Below are 12,222 nucleotides of genomic sequence, written 5' to 3'. Positions count from 1 at the left end.
TTGTAGGGTTTTTCTCCAGTATAGGTTCTCTGATCTTCTATAAGGCCCAAGTACCAATTAAAGGTTCTGCCACATTCTTCACATTTGTAGCATTTCTCTTCACCATGAATGGCCTTATGTCCAGTAAATCCTCCACGAGAGTGAAAGGCCTTGCCACATTATTCACATTGGTAGGGTTTTTCACCAGTATAAATTCTCTGATGTTCTATAAGTCTTGAGTATGGATAAAAGGTTTTGCCACATTCTTAACATTTGTAGGGTTTCTCTCCACTATGGATCACCATATGTTGAGTAAGGTATGAACGAGTATGAAAGGCTTTGCCACATTCTTCACATTTGTAGCGTTTCTCTGCAGCATGTATCAGTGAATGCTGAATAAGGCATGAACGAATGTGAAAGGCTTTGTCACATTCTTCACATTTGTAGGGTTTCTCTCTAGTATGGATCATTTTATGTCGAGTAAGTTCTGAATGAGAGCGAAAGGTTTTGCCACATTCTTCACTTTTAAAGGCTCTCTCTGCAATATGGATTTTTTCATGTCTATTTAGACAAGATGATTTCCTAAACACTTTCCCATCTACACTGTGTGCAATTCCTCTAATATTCTTTTGATGTTGGCTACATTTTGAGAACTGGTTATATGTTTTCCCATATTCATGTTTGGAAGCCATTTCAGAAATATGGATATTCTGGTGGATAATAAATTGGGAGTGTTGATGAAAGACTTTCTCACATTTGTTACATTTGTAATGGTTATATGCAATAGAACATCCTATCTGCCCGTCACCCTCAAGATACTTTCCCAAGATTTTTTTAACTGTAAGTTCATAAGACCAAATCTTCCATATCTTCCCACTGGTGCCTTTGCAAGTGACACTTCTATGTTCTTCTCTGACAAAAGACATTCAGTGTAGTGAGAAATCAGAGGTAAAAATAGTGAAAATAAAATTTATTCCTCATATTAGACTCAAGTGAATAACCTTTAAAAATCAAACATAATATTACCCCATGTTAAAGGCATTAGCATGATGGGAAGTAAAAATCACATTTCCATTCCTTCATAAATATATGTACTTAAGAAAATACTTATACCTAACCCTTAACTGTACCCCACAATATAAAAAAAAGAAAGAAAATACTTGCCACATTGCCTTTGTGAGAACTCAAAAAACAGCTAAAGCTTTGCACAATCCCCAGTAAGCACAATGTTAAAAAGATTTACATGGATGATGTTTAGGAATTTTGTCACCACAATGTCCCTTTACAATACAGCAAGATGCAATCACATGAAACTCTTGATTTCTTCCTCAGAGAATAAACAGAAAAGTGGAGCATGAGTCCACATTTCTGCCCTTTGGGGGTTTACCCAAGGCTGGTTTCTGTCCCAACTTACAGAGTGATGAAGAAGATGGTGGTATACTTTGGATAACAGGTTGCAGCTGTTGAGACTAAAGGAACATTTTTCTTACAGGACCAGACAGACTTCAGTACCAGAGATTGATCACAGATGTAGCAAATAACAATGAGTCCTGCAGAAGAAATGTGGTCTAACTATTTAACAGAAAGAGTACATGCATAATTCCAGAGAAGACACATCCTAAGAACAGGTATTACAAACTCCCAGATGATCTAACTTTTGACTGATGTTACACTTCTCTCGACAAAGCAACTTCATAAACATTATGACAGGTATCTTTTATTCAAATACCCAAGTTCCAGCAACGTATCCCAAAGCAAAAAAAGAATCAGGATAAATGAATCGACTAAGGATAGAACAACAAAAATCCAGAATTCAACTCCAAATAATTGGAGTCATATACATGCCTTGACAAAAAATTCAAAATAACCAACTTCATGTGATGTAATGAGCTATAAAGAATACAGATAATCGAACTAAACCAGGAAACCAACAAAGCAATTAAAAAACTATTACAAATCAGAATTTGGGGAGACAAAAATTGCAAAAAATTCTGAGAAATTTTCAAATTCAATGAAGAAAAATCGGAAAATCAACAAGTATACTGAACTCAAACTAGCATAAGCACAAACATACAGTCATATAAGCTATTATCAATATTTTTGGCTAACTCATCCCAGTACTCAGGATGTTGAGATGGACTGATCACCTAAGCTAAGGAGCTCAATGCTGTAGTGAGCCTTACTTGAGACATGATACTCCTGTCTGAGTGACAGGGACCATGACTCATAAAACAAAACCTTAGCAAGAATTTGGAAAACACCCTTGATATTGATATTGGTCTTAGTAATAATGTCTTTATTACTATGCAATAAATGTAAATATCAATTAGTTGAAAACATCAAACTAAAATGCTTCTGGGCAATAAGGGGAACAGGAAGAAGGTTTACAGGACAAAAGAAAATATCTGCAAACATTATAGCTGGAGAGATGTTAATATCCAAAATATACAAATCAAAGGCAAAAATGAGAAAATGATAATGACTTGAATTACAATATAGCCCAAGGCCGGGCTTAGTGGCTCAGCCTGTAATCCCAGCTCTTTGGGAGCCCCAGGCAGGTGGATTGCCTGAGCCCCTGGTTTTGAGACCAACCCAGGCAACTTGGCAAGACCTCATCTCTACAATTAATAAAAAATTAGCTCAGTGTAGTAGCAAGCACATGTGGCTCTGAATACTTGGAAGGCTGAGGCAGAAGGATCATTGGAGCCCAACATTTCAAGGCTACAGTTGCCAGGAGTGTGCCACCACACTACAGTCTAGGCAACAGAATGAGACTCCAACTAAAAAAAAAAAAAAAGCCAGACTGGTGGCTCAGCCTGTAATCCCATGATTGGGCAGGCTGAGGTGAGTGGATTTACTGAGCCCATGGGTTTGAGACCCACCTGGGCAACTTGGCGAGATCTCATCTCTACAATAAATCAAAAAAATTAGCTGGGTGTGGTAGCTCCTGCCTGTATTTCCAGCTACTTGAAAGGTTGAGGCAGAAGGATCTCCTGAGCACAACAGATTGTGGCAGTAGTGGCCATTAGCATGCCACTGCACTCCAGCCTGGGTAATGGAGTGAGACTTCAACTGGGGGGGGGAATTGCTGCATGACCTCACTCATGTGTGGAATCAAAAGATTGCACTCATAAAGGAAGAAAATACAGTGGTGGTCACCAGCAACTGCAAGTTGACAAAATGGCAGATGTTTTCTAATGGTGACAAAATTTCAATTATCACTGAGTTTTAGGGAACTAACATATAACATAGTGACTTACAACATTATGTGTTCTCCTTACACAAGATAGAAATGGCAACTATGAAATGTTATTGGTATATTCATTAGCATATTTGGAATCATTGTTTCACAATGTATAGTCATATCAAATTTTCACATTATACCCAATATATAGTTATACATTTCTTATCTATGTATATAAAATCAGATGTTAAAGACCCATACTTAAGCACATGTACATGGGGGTACATATATAAACTATTCCATCACATTAAAGACAACAAAATTATAAAATAAGAGTTATTAAGCAGTAAGGTAACATTTAGGAGTTTAATATGTTTACCAATACTCAACACGATATACCAAATAATTTGAATATATAGAAATAAATTACCTATCTCAGTACATTAAAAACAGAAAAAAGAAAAATAAATTAACAATATATCTTCTATCAAGAGAGATTAATGGTGTTCTGGTAGAATTATGGAGTATGAAGTTATACAAAATCACATTGGAAACTTCCCTAGGATAGAATCTCATTAAGTTGAAAGCATATGACATCTGTCTTTAGTTCTTAAAATTTCTCAAATATCAAAACCACTTCTCTCACTTATTTCCAACATGATGTGAAAAGAAAACTTAAAAAATACTTTGACATAGATTTTCTAAATAAATAAGCAGATATTTGCACGTCTCCAAAAGCATCAGAAAGGTAGTCAGATCATGCACTTCCTAACAAACCATTAAGTGGACTGATTTTCTCTGTAACCTTGAAAGGAGATCACTGAAGAAGCAGCAGAGCTTTTGGAGAATTTCAGAACATGGAATAACAGATGTCCCTTTGTGGACATCTTGACCTCTGTCATCAACTTCATTCACTCACCCCAACCTGGAGGTTTGACTAGCATGCTGTTTCTCTTCATATCCCAGTGCTCTTTCCTTTGCTCCAGACACTTGATCAGGTCTGGCTTAGAGACAGCGAGTCCTGTTTAATTAGAACAAAGCAACTTGACTCTTGCTGGGGTTCCTCAATTGCAAACCTAGTGTTGTGTTAAGTAGAGAACACATTATATAAAATTCTAGAAAATTAATCCCAAAATACTGTTTCCCAATAGAAACAATAGAACATTTAGATAGAATTTTAAATTTGTGGGTTACTTACTTTTTTTTTTTTGAGTTGGAATCTCACTCTGTCAAACAGGTTAGAGTGCAGTGGCACTCTCATGGCCACCCTAGTGTTGAAATGCTGGGCTCAGGCAATTCTCCCTCAGCCTTTCAAGTAGCCAGAACTATAAGTGCATGCTACCACACCCACCTAATTTATTGATTTATTATAGAGATGAGGACTTGCCAAGTGGCCTAGGCTTTTCTCAAGCCCATGAGCTCAGGCAATTCTCTCACCTTGACCTCCCAACGTGCTGAGATTACAGACTGGAGCCACTGTGCACAGCCTTAAATTTGTTGGTTATTAGCTCAGTAGAAGTGAATGAAAAACTTATGGTAGCATTTGGATTGAAGTGTGGGTAATGATATTCTATTCGACTAAATTTCTGGACTTACTAATATAGATAAAAGGACACATATCTATTCAAAATAGATCATGCCTCATTTCAAAATGAAACATCTTTAATTTTTTTTTGGTTAATAAATCAAAAACTTTTCTTTGATAGCAGAATGTGAACTCATTTGCACAAAGCAGAAATTCCCAGAAAACATTCTACAAAGGAAGGATATAAAATCCTTTGTATAAAATAGGGATTGTGTGTTAAGACAGTGCTCACCTAGAAGAACCAAGTTTCTGTGGTTATCTAACATAACGTTATGGTATAATATCAGATGAGTTGGGTCCAGGAATTCCCACTCCTCTGGAGAGAATTCTACAGCCACATCCTTGAAAGTCAACAGCCCCTGAAAACAACAAAAATAACACATATTTACCAAGTGAACATGTGTCTAGGTAAAGAGTGAAGAGAACGGGGTCCAGCTGATATGACAACCAGAATTATGCAATAAGGTAATTTGTAACAGAAAATTTCTCTAATGCATTAAGTCTGAGATAAAAGGATGAAACAAAATTCACTCACACAGTGTAGACACTCTGTTTTTGTGAATGATGCAACATAAACTTGGACAACTTAGGCATGTACATTTTTCAGTGAGATATTTACTTCACACAGAATAAGTTGTATATACTGCTCAGATGGAAAACTCTCATCCTCTCGTCTCAGCCTCCCAAAGTGCCACTGCGTCCAGCCAATATAGTAATTTAAAATGTCAATTTAATGACAAAGAAAAGCGTTTTAGGCAGCAATCAGTCTACAGGTATCTACCACAGCACGTAATCTCTCAAAGTATATTTATTTATTTATTTATTATTATTGTTTTTCAAGGCAGAGTCTCACTCCATCCAGGCTGGATAGCAGTGACATACTCACAGCCACCCCAAGGTCAACCTGCTAGGTGTTTAGAATGCCAGTCCCTCATTGTAATGTCCCTCCTAAATAAAGTCATAGCCTTTGTTCCAACTTCATCTGTAGACTTACTGGTTGTCTGACTATGAGGATTTAAGCTGGGGCTCAGGGGACTAAGGGGCTGTGAGAATTGATCTCTTTCTTAAATAAATCTTTTCTTCTTTCACTCTTTGTGTGTTGCAAATATTTGCATTACTTGGACCTGTTGCTGGTGTGCACCCAACCATATCTACCCATCCACGCTCACTTGACATACCCTGACATTTTGGACCTGGTGACACAAAGTGCCAATGACCCTGATGACTTGTCCTGGGATTTTCTAACTGGATATTCCAGATCAGGTGACTGTGGGGCTGTCACCCACCAGCACCTGCCCATGGCTGATTTTCACCTGCCCCTTCTCAAACTTTTCTCCCATTGCCACGTCTTGATCTCAGTCCCCTCTGTTCCTCTAGCCATGATAAAAGCCCAAGACAGCAAACTCAACCTAACATGGGTCTTTAGGACACCGGACCCTCATTGTAATGTCTCTCCTAAATCAAGTCACAACCTGTTTTTGTTCCAACTTCATCTCTCGACTTACTGGCTGTCTGGCTATGAGGATTTATGCTGGGACTCAGGGGGCTAAGAAGCCACACTCAGCTAAAGGGAGAGGGAAGAGAGGGATGGAAAGAGGAGAGGAGGGCAGAAAGGGGATATGGAGGGGGTGGGGAGAGTAGAGGGAAATGGGAGAAGGGGGAGGGGAGGGGAGAGGAGTGACGGGGAGGACATATGGGGTAGGGAGGGAAGAGGAGAGGGGAATGGATGAAGGGGAATGGGAAGGGAAGGAGGAGGGGTAAGTGGGTGGGTAAGGGAGTAGGGGAGGGGGAGAGGGGAAGGAAGGGAGGGAGGATGGGGAGGGGGAATTGGAGGAGGAGAGGAATGGGAACAGGGGACGGGAAGGGAAGGAGGGGCAGGAGAGTAGGGTGGGAAGAAAGGAAGACAAGGAGGGGACAGGGATGATGGGGAGGGTAGATGGGTTGGGAGAGAAGAGAAAGAGGGGGAAGGGGAAGAGACAGGGAGAGGAGAGAGGGGATGGGGAGGAAAGAAGTGGGACAGGAGAGGGAGATGAGAAGGGAAGGAGGAGGGGAGAGTGGGGTAGGGAAGGGTGGAGGAGTAGGGAAGAGTAGGGTGGGGAGGTGAGAAGGGGAGGGGGAGAGGGGAAGGAGGCGGAGGGGAGTGGGAAGGGAAGGGAAAATGGGGAGGAGGTGGCATGGAAGGGGGTATGTAGCCAGGAAGGGAGAGGGGGTGGGGAGGGGAGAGAAGATGGGGATGGGAGGAGGAGCGAGGGGGACACGGGGAGGAGCGAGGGGGACACGGGGAGGAGAGAGAGGGAGGGGGAGGTGGGGAGAGAAGTGTACAGGGAAAGGGGAGATGCCAAGGAAGCCCAGCCCAGAGAGACAGCGCTCCCCCTGCCCCTTCTGCAAGCCTTTCCCTCCAGGCCCTCCGGGGACCCCTCACCAAGACCCCTGACCGGGGTTCGAGACGCAGATCCGCTGTTGGCCCAAGTAAACTCCTTAACGCTGTGACGGAGTCTCCATTTAACCACAGGGAGGAGGGTGGGACGGGGCCAGAACCATAGCCCCCTCCCCACAAACGGGTACCCACGCGGGTCGGATCTTCCTCACGAACCTCCGGAGTCCCGCACATCCGGAGCGGGGGTCTGTGGGAAGTGGGTTTGGAGGCGGGACAGGACAGCACGCGGGGACCAGGCCCAACCCCACCTACTAAGAGGAGACCGGGCCGAGTCGCCGGCGGGGGCGGGCCCAGTCTGGGAGCTGATGGGGAGGCCGGTCCTGCCGCAGCTGGGTCATCTGTGTCCATCCCTTCCCTCTCTCGAGACACCCGCCCTACACTCACCATCTCCCGGCTTCCGGGCGTCCCGACGTCCTCCCCACGGATTCCCAGGACAAGCAGGACACAGGACGACAGAGGAAGATGCGAAGATGGGCAATACTCCAGGAGATGATCCACCACTCTCACAGTCGCAGAATACAAAAAGCCCAGTCAGGGACCGGAAACGGCCCCCTCACCTCCGGCTCTTGTCTGATTGGCCAGTTCGGACCCCATTGATCGTGGATTAGATAAAACTCCAGTCCATCTGGTCTTCAGTGACAGGAGATGCGGGCTGCAGGAGGCGAGAAAACGTGGAGATTCCTCCCAGCGCCGGAACTGTTTTGGGGAGGGGTAGGATTGTGGGCCCCCTGCAGGGCCTGCTGGGAACACTGGCGTCTACATGGCTCCTGGTTGGGCGTCGCGGAGCTGCAGGACTACTATTCCAGAGTGTCCCGGGAGAGGCGGAATAGACCTACAGTCCAGCGACCCACCAACCAAGAGCGACGAACACTCCCATCATGCTCCGCTACGGGCCCACAACCCTCCTGGCCCCACCTTCAGCCCTGACTCCGGGGCTAGGAGAAATCTAAACGCGTCTTTGCCTGTGGAGTTCCTTTCGTTTTGCATCTCCTGTCAGTCAAGAGTCTTGTCCAATCAACGGAAGCTGATATCTGAAGTGGCCAATCAGACGAAAGCCGGAAGAGAATGGGCGGATTTAAACCGCTGACCGGGCCTTCGTCTCCTGCGCTTGCGCACGGAGCTGGGTCGTCCTCTCAGCTTTGTCCTGCCCTCCGGAATCCACGTGCCCCGTGGGTCTTCGCTCCAGCCTCTGCCGCCTTGTGACCTGCAAATCTCGGGAGTCCATGGGGAGGACACCGGGACACCCGGAAGCCGGGAGATCGTGAGCATACTGGGGATTATATATATTGTATATATTATATAATTTATATATATAGTATATTCTATATATTATACTATTATATATCATACTATATAATATATTGATAATTTTTGTATATTAATCATACATTATATAATAATTATATATGATATATGATAACCTTGTGATATATTAATATATTATCTATTAATTAATTTCAATTAATATATAATTAGGGTTAGGGTAATATATAATTGTATATTAATACGTTATATAGTCATTAATTAGAATAAAAATATAATTAGCGTTAGGGTTATATGTAATCATATAATATATTAATATATTATATAGTGATCAATTATAATTAATATATAATTATATATTAATATGATTATATATGATTATATATTATACTACTATATTCCCCTTATATACCATGTATATATAATATATCCTATTTATTATACCAATATATACTATACCATGGAATATTAATAATTATTGCATATTAATTATATGTAATATAATTATTACATATAATTATATTTAATATAATTGCTATAAATGAATCATATGTGATATAGTAATCATATAATATATTAATATTTATTATTAATTAAGGTTATAAATAGTGTTAGGGCTATATAGAATCATATAATATATTAATATATTATATAGTAATTAATTATAATTAATATATAATTAGGGTTAGGGTTAAATAGAATTATATAATATATTAATATATTATATAGTGATTAATTATAATTAATATATATTTAGCATTAGGATTATTTAGAATCATATATTAATATATTATAAAGTGATTAATTATTATTAATATATAATTAGTGTTAGTGTTATATAGAATCATATATTAATATATTGTTTAGTGGTTAATTATAATTAATCTATAATTAGGGTTAGGATGATATAGAATCATAAAATATATTAATATATTATATAGCAATTATAATTAATCTATAATTAGGGTGAGGGGTATATAGAATCATATGATATATTAATATATTATATACTAATTATAATTAATGTACAACTATATACTAATATAATTATATATAATTATATATTTATACTGTAGTTTTCCCACCCCTCTCTCCTCGCCAAGGTGACACAGAGGCTCTGATACGTTAAAGGACAATTTTTCTCTTGTTATGGTTGTGAAAATCAAATACATTTCCACCAGAAAATGTGGTAGATTAATTGTTGAAGTTCATAAGATTACTTTTTTTTTGTTTTGAGTCAGAGTCTCAATCCTTCACCCAGGTTGGAGTGGAGTTGCACACTCACTGTCCTGGGCCTTTTGCTATAGGTTGTCACATACAATAAATTTGAGTTTGGATTAAAATAACTTCAGACAAGCGAGTATTGCAGTAGGGTGGAAACACTCGTGATAGATCTTCAGGTGTCTCAAAATTTAGGTACAAATGGGTTTTCTTTCCTGGGGAGTCAAAAAGCTCAGAAAGAGGGGGGAGGAGGTATGGGGGAGGGCAGGATGGAGGGTGGCAGCAGCAGATTCCAGGTCACAGAATGTCTCACTCTGAAGTTAGCCTGGTCTTAGGAAGGACATGAAGAGGGGTGTGTTGGTTCAGGCTTAGGGTGGGTTAGAGTTCGGGGGTCTGGGAGGAGGGAAACATAAGCAAAATTTGGTTTGCATGAGTTGTGTTCAGATCACTGAAGACAAAAGTGTTTATCTAATTGCTTATGAGGCAGAAAATGGGAAATTGCAGTGTCTCTCTAAGTGATTTTGAGATAGAGAAACATAACATAAGTCCTCATGAGAAGGGGTATTCTTTGCCGCAAGCTGCTCTTGCAAAATATGAGTGATGGGGCATCTTCAATCACAGCTTTTTATCAGAATTCCCTCTCCACCCACATCTCCTGCCACTGGCCCTAGCTGTATACCTTTCTTTCACTTAGCTGTTTCTGAGTTGTATCCTTTATAATAACTGAACAATATAAGTGAAATTATTTACCGAGTTCTGTGAGTATTCCATCAAGTTATTGGACTGGAGGAGGGGCTTGGGCAGCACCTGATTTATAGGGAGTTGCTCAGGGGTAAAGGTGACCCCCTGGGTTTTCTAACTGGCATCAACAGTGTTTGCAATGTTCTGGGACTGAGGCCTGAACTTGCATGTTTGGGCTAACTCTGGGTGGTGACAGAATTGAATTGTTGGACAAACAATTGGTGTTAGAGACTGGTGTGCAGCAAACTTTACACATTTTTGTTCAGAAAAAAGACGTCACGTGTTGGGAGCCAGTCTTGGAGGCATAGCCATTTGAGCATCCACAATCACGGGTCAAAATTTTAAACTGCTTCAAAGGAAATATTGAAAAGACAGGAACCCAGTCTTGTTTCATGGGACAGTCTTGTTCCATATGTTCCCTGTTACATTAGGACAACAGGACAGCCTCACCCTGCTGTCCCACTGGGCCTCCAACACCAGGGCCTGCCTAGTCCACTGTAAATGCTGACATACCCCTTTCCCTTATGGTGACAACTGCAGATTAACTTTCTTAAGAAAAAGTGACCCACATGGCCCAGAAAAATCAAGGTAGCACCCAGCATAGTGCCCCCAAATTCCATAACTCCTCAGCCCTGTGAAATCAATGTCAGCAAGGAAGTTGGACAATTGAAGGCCTCTGAACCAGAGGGTGAGTAAGGCATCCTCAAAGGTTTATCCAGTCAGCAGTATGTTTTTGTCCTCATGCTATCTGATCTGTGTGACAGTGCCTCCATTAAATGGCACAAGTCTTACACTCGAGAGGTCTCAACCTGACCTCTGGGAGAGGATGGGCCTGAGGGATACCTAGGATGATCAAACAGCAAACATGTGGCCCTGACCAAAACTAGAATTTGGTCCAAGTGTTCTCACAGGATGAGAACCATTGGCATAGTATGTGGGTACCTGGGACCCACTCATGCCCAGTCGGTTCAAACCAGAGATGTCACCAGACTTGAAAAGCAACCAGCCACCTCGACTAGGGTGGACAGAAACCCACAGACCAGTCATCAACCTTATTCACTCAAGGAGCCAATGATGGCTGTACTGAGTGCCATGCACTGAGTGGCCATTGCCTGACCACCAATGAGGCAGAAGTCTAAGGTCAAGCAGATGGCACTGGGACCACGATGTCAGGGTACAATACTTGCTCCAGAATATAGGAATGATGAAAATTGGACAAGTGAGGGCCCAAGAGGCCAGGTCCCTAAGTCTGCCATCCTTGGTGGGTTCCTATCATAGTCTGAAATAGGAAATGTGGCCTCACTTTGTGGAAGGATGCTCCAAGGTGGGGAGAGCTGCATAAGGGAAAAGAGTTCCTGGCTATGCAGCAATAGGCCATAGATGGATCCCAGTCTGTAGTCTGTTCCTTTAGGGTTTTGTTTTGTTTTTTTTGAGTTGGAGTCTCATTCTGTTGCCTAGCCTGGAGTGCAGTGGCAAACTCACAGCCACCACAGCCTCGATCTGCTGGACTGATCCTTCCAATTCAGCCTTCTAAGTAGCTGGAACTACTGGCACATGCTACCATGTCTGGCTAATTTTTTCTTTTTTTTTTTTTTTTTGTAGAGACGAGGTATCACCAAGTGGCCCAGTCTGAGCTCGAACCTGTGGGCTCAGGCAATTCACTTGCCTCGGCCTCCCAAAGTGCTGGGATTACAGGATGAGGCACCGAGCCTGGCCATATTCCCCTTTTAATCTGGCTGCTGGGGATTCTCCCTGCTGTTGTTGTTGTTGTTGTTGTTTTTGTGTTGGAGTCTCATTTCATCATCCAGGCTG

At 41.7% G+C, this 12,222-nt stretch overlaps 1 long non-coding RNA gene across 1 annotated transcript; it reads right to left on the bottom strand.

Moving 5' to 3' along the window:
• Positions 1-3,576: 3,576 nt before the first annotated feature.
• Positions 3,577-7,755, bottom strand: LOC103277000. The gene is made up of 3 exons (XR_505405.1): positions 7,570-7,755; positions 4,981-5,107; positions 3,577-4,184 (listed from the first exon to the last, which is right to left on the bottom strand). It is a non-coding gene; the product is annotated as an uncharacterized LOC103277000 (long non-coding RNA).
• Positions 7,756-12,222: the final 4,467 nt, after the last annotated feature.

This window comes from Carlito syrichta, unplaced genomic scaffold, assembly GCF_000164805.1.
Source record: "Carlito syrichta isolate Samal-C Ts95f unplaced genomic scaffold, Tarsius_syrichta-2.0.1 Scaffold316456, whole genome shotgun sequence".
In the NCBI taxonomy this organism is placed as follows: domain Eukaryota; kingdom Metazoa; phylum Chordata; class Mammalia; order Primates; family Tarsiidae; genus Carlito; species Carlito syrichta.
The sequence above is the reverse complement of the archived record's forward strand: the minus strand, read 5'-3'. Positions and strand labels throughout refer to the sequence as shown.